At 34.7% G+C, this 5,503-nt stretch overlaps 1 non-coding gene across 1 annotated transcript; it reads left to right on the top strand.

The window, feature by feature from the left end:
* The first annotated feature begins 4,876 nt into the window (after positions 1-4,876).
* Positions 4,877-4,940, top strand: LOC143436526 (U7 small nuclear RNA). Its single transcript, XR_013106490.1, has one exon. It is a non-coding gene; the product is annotated as a U7 small nuclear RNA (small nuclear RNA).
* The last annotated feature ends 563 nt before the right edge of the window (positions 4,941-5,503 follow it).

Genomic DNA, 5,503 nt, shown 5'->3' with positions numbered 1-5,503 from the left:
AGTAGTGCCAGAGTAAAATTTCCCTTCAAGTGATAATGGTAGGGTACAGTGGGTAACTAGCAGCACACATTGCTCCTAACTGCTGGCTGGGTCATTTTTGCCTGGTTGCCTTTATTTACTTGATATTTCATCCATGATTCATGTTCTTTTATAGGGAAAACATGATATAAAATGTTACATTCTTTTGCTGTGTTTTCTTTTTTATAGATGCTCTCTCTCTCTCTCTCTCTCTCTCTCTCTCTCTCTCTCTCTCTCATCTCCAATCTTGTCTTTCTTCAGGATATGACTAAGTGTTTGGGGCATTTTCAATGCTTTGAATCTATAGATATTTTCATATTGTAGATATGTGTATATTGTGTAAATTAATTGGGATTATTTTCCACTGGTGCTACTAACTTCTAATATCAGCCTCAAACATCTCTATTTTGCAACCATTTTTTATTCATTCTCATAACCAAGTCCACACATATGTAAATAATATCCTGAAATGTTTCTATTCTATCAGCTTCTTATAAAGTATTTTCCAAATAGACATAAATGTGAGTTTAGAAGATAATTAGATAATAATGTGTCTTTTGTATTTGTTTATGTAGATTGTTGGTGACATCTCATCTGCCTATGGCAATCTGGCTAGATAAATTACAGTGTGTGATATTTGAGTATTGATACTCCCTATACTTATGATTTAATCAACCTTGTATGCCTCATTATGGTTTGTTCTAGATGAATGATCACTTAAAGTCTCATAGACACTCTACCCTTATTAGAGCTTAAACATAGGTCCACAATTAGCACTCAAGGCAATATAATTAACCACTGTAGATGGCAAAACATTATTTCAGAATTCTGAAGGCCTGCGCTGTGGTTCTCTGGGGACTCCCATAGACTTGTCAAGATATTTGACCTAATATTCACACCTTCAGAGCATAGCTCCTAACTGCTGTGTGCTTTTGCTATTTTATTCTTCCAAGTTTGTTTCTTCTATTTAGGTTTTGGATTTTTTTTTTTTAATTAACTAAAAGCTCACATAGTTGGGAACACCTGTGAGAGATCTTTCTTGACTATATCCCTTGAGGTGAGAAGATCTGCCCTAAATCGGAATCATTTGAGGTGGTAAGAGCAACCTTAAATCTTGATCATTTGAAGCGGTAAGGCCCACCTTAAATCCAGGTCATTTGCAGTCAGAAGATTCACCCTAAATTCAGGCCATGCTTCCTACATTAAAGGACATGGAAGACAAAAAGCTTCTGGTTTTTGCCTGCCTGCCCTCTTTCTCACTGGATAATTAATGTATCCTTCTACTGAGGCATTCCTTCTCTTTTCAGATATAGGAAACAGCTATTGCTGGCCTAGCAGGACAACAGTTTGGAAGCTACTCTAATAAATCCTGACCTTTCATATATTTAGGTTCACTCTAGAGGAAAACCCTAATACAACAGGATATTGAAATTACCTTCAGACATAAAATAATTCAAGTTAATCTGCAATTTCTGTCTGCTTCTTTCTTGTTCTTACTTCATAATGCAGCTATGAAGTATCTGTAGTGTGTATAGATAGGTCCAGGGTTCAACAATTTTTGCAATGTTTTTATAAAGCCATTCAAACTCCGCTAAGAAATCTCCACTTTCCCTTGTCTAGTATTCTCAATAAACATTTGTTAAAAGAGTGGGTATATGAAGGACTGAAAAAACAGATCTATTAGTACTGTTAGTAATAATTATACTTTGTAAGTATTTAGAATGACACAAATTTAACATAAAAGCTTCTGTAAATGTGAAATGCAAACACACATTTCACTAAGAGATCTTAATTTTGATATAATATAAATGATATCTATTGTCATACAGATGAGTATATTAATAAACTATAGTTATATTATCTTAGAGATGACATTTAATATGACATATATTTATCTCAGAATAGGAAATGATTGAGGAGTTACTTCAAAGTGTAGGTCATAAGACTAATATAGCACCCTTTATATCATCATCATTAAATTTAGTAACGAAATATAAGAATCACAGTATCTGTATCATATGCAAGGTTTTAAGTATAAACTAATCAAACTAATAAAGGCTCTAAGCTTCCATCATACACTATTCTGAGATAAATTTTAGTTTCTCCTATGGTGTCTGTTTATGAACGTTGTATATTCTGAACCTGGTGAAATGTAAATACTGGATAACATGTACATTTACATTTATCATGTCACAGGTCTACAAAGCAGTGATGCCAATACTTTGAAATATTTTCACATTTTTCCCATTACAATGGCTGAAAATCAAGTCAGCTGTCACATTTTCCCCTTAAATTAGGTATGGTTGACAGATACATGCAGTTACTGATGGAGTGCTATCACAGCATATTTGACAGAATATTTATTAGGTAACCTAAAATATACACAAATGAAATTGAATTGCGTCTCCCCTTGGGACTTCAGTTTCTTAAATAAATGTACACATTAGATTAATGACTCCCAAAGGTCCACATATAAGCCTGTTATTGATACATTTTAAAAACAGTCAACTCAAGTCTTGATTAAAGATCAAGACTCAAAGATGAACACCAGGCACTAAGTCAGAGTCTTCAAGCCAGTGGTTTAGGGGGTATCCTGGTTGATTCTGCTCCAATAGTTTGGACTCACTTGGTTGGATAAGATATAGGCCTCTCTCACAGGTTTCTAGTTAAGAGATTCTGGATCTAAGTCTTTGATCAAGGTAGTTGGATCAAATCAATTTTCACTTTATATGCAAGCCAAAAACGGTTTTTCTCTGTATATACAATATGTTGTGACTAAGTTCAATTGTGTTAGAAAATATTGAGGTCATAGAAACAATGAGTTTAAAAATAGAAGTTTAAAAAACAAAGCTTAAAGGAATATTAAATCTGGTGTGCTTTCTCTACATCCTCCCTTTCTTTTTTTCCACTCTCCCCTCTTAAATACCAACATGGACAATCATAATTAAGATACAGTTGGACTGATAATCATTCCAAAGTCCAAGACTGTGATCCCCTCTCTTTTCTTCCCTTTCTCTTCTCTCCTTGCTTTCCCCCACCTTTCTTACTCCTTTACAAATAATAGCATGAACACAACACTCCAGTTATTTAATCAGATCTCTCAATAACTATTTGCTGACCTGATAAAATTAGCCTGCAGCAAAATTCCATGTTGAACACAAACATAATTCATCCTGAGCATAAAACTTGTCTTTTAACTTATAGATATGCCAATAAAATAAAATCTGTTGGTAGATTCAGACCTTCTAAAGCTCTAATGGCTTCTAGTGGGCAGAGTTCCTCTTTGAATTATCTTTGGAGCATTTCCTTCCACTGAATTGAAGGAAATCAAAAAAGACTTGATGCAAAGATGAATTCCAATCCCAGATATTCCCTTGCTTATTAGAAGCTAGTCTCCTTCTCTAAGACTCCTCCTCAGTAAGATGAGTACTGTAGCTATGTCTATGGTCCTGAAGTGCAGCAGTATACCCTATAAATATGAGTATAGCCTCATATTTATTAGAAGTTAGATAAGAATGAATAATTAACTCGTTTAAGACTCCTCATTAGTAAGACGAGGACTGTAGCTATATTACATAACTGAATGTCTATAGCCATTAAATACAATAATTCATCATAAATATTCATAATAATAATGCAGAAGTACTCAGTACTAGTTTTATACTCAATTAATTTTATGAGGATAAAATAAGTTTGTACATAAAACCCCTTTAAACTATAAAAACTGTAATTAATTTTACTAGAAAACTTTTACTCAGATTTCTTGCTATGACAGTATGAATAATAGTATTTATAAATTCAGGATATCTCAATTTGATTTATTAAATATGAGATGTTGTGGTAATGCTACTCATTGTAAGCTTCAATACAACAAAATACTCTTATTATTTGGGAAAATTGTATAGTAGAAGAAGGAAGATGATATCACTACAATAGTCAAAATGCCAAGTGGTGGAAAGGAGAGGTGTACTTATGACCAACATAGTTGCTATTCCTGCCTGCTTTTGGACTAGAGAGTTAAGAATGGCATAGGAGGGCACCCAAACTTTGCCCATTCATTGTCTTTGTTAGAAGTATTATTGCTGGGATGAAACACCATGACCAAAATTCACATATATATGTGTATGTGCAGAGTCCTAGATGGCTGCTGTGGAAGGGGTTGTGTAACACAGTCCCTGCCCCTGGAACAGAGGCAGAAGGCTGTGGGCCTCCACGAGAGTTGATGGTTGATAGGTGTAAGGCTTGTTTGTGTATTTTACTTTATGTTCCTCTTTCAGGGGATTATCCTCTCTGCCAAGGTCAATGACTCCATAATAATCAAAGAGCGCACAAGTCCAGGAGATGAGGTCCTTTAGTAAAATGGTAAATGCTGAGACCTTCAGGACAGCCCTTAAGGCTGTGGAAAAGAATCCTAAAAACATGAGTTCAAAAAATATAAACAGGATTTCTCAACTATAAAAATATAAGGATGTAATATGAATTATATGAGGGGCTTCATGAACGTAAAACAGAGGCAGCTGCACTATGAGGCAGCTTGTCAGAAAGATAAAAGGTAGGAGATAAAGAGAGTTGGGGAGTGGTGATGTCAGAGCAAGATTCCACCCAGCTAGCTTATTGTCTGTGCTCATGAAGGCAGTCAGATTTCTGAATTCATTTGTCATATATATATATATATATATATATATATATATATATATATTAAGTATACTTGCTGTCTTCTAAGAATCAAGGGGCTAAGGTCATAAAATACTGATTCCTGGAATAATCAAAAGGGAACCTGGAGTAAATAACTAGATTGATATGTAAATAAACGCTGGGTTTTATTTAAAAGAGAGCTACCCAGAAAGAACTGCTTGGAGAGCAAACACAGCTCTTTTAACATTTTTCTACCAGGATTTCTGACTTTGGTTGGAAAATCCAAGAACTTTTTTTTCTACCAGCTTTTCTGACTTTGGTTGAAAAACTCATGAGCTATCCAAAGAGCTTTTAGAAATTTTTCTAGCAAGAGAATTATCTTGAGCATGAAGCTGTCTTAAGCATGAAACTGTCTCGAGAAGAGAGCTTTCTAAAGCAGACTACAGAACTGTCAGGTTGCACTCCACCTCAATGATTTCAAGTTGTTCTTTAACCACTCTCAAATATCCCTTCGTCAGGACCCCCAACAAAGCCAAGGCTAGTCCTTGCTGTGTGTATGTGTATGTGTGTATGTATGTGTATTATATGTGTGTTTATACATATATATATATGTACATATATATGCATAAGTATATATAAAACATATACACACATTATATATACATATATATGTAGATACATATTTCATAGTTCATGTAAAAGCAGTTAGGGCAAGAACTCAAGGAGAACAGAAACCTGGGAAAAGGAGCTGATGTAGAAGTCATGGAGGAATGCTGGTTAGTAATTTTTTCCTCATGACTTGTTCAGCCTGCTTTCTTATAGAACCTAGGACTACCAGCCAAAGGGGGCC

This window comes from Arvicanthis niloticus, chromosome 22, assembly GCF_011762505.2.
Source record: "Arvicanthis niloticus isolate mArvNil1 chromosome 22, mArvNil1.pat.X, whole genome shotgun sequence".
NCBI lineage: Eukaryota > Metazoa > Chordata > Mammalia > Rodentia > Muridae > Arvicanthis > Arvicanthis niloticus.
The sequence above is the reverse complement of the archived record's forward strand: the minus strand, read 5'-3'. Positions and strand labels throughout refer to the sequence as shown.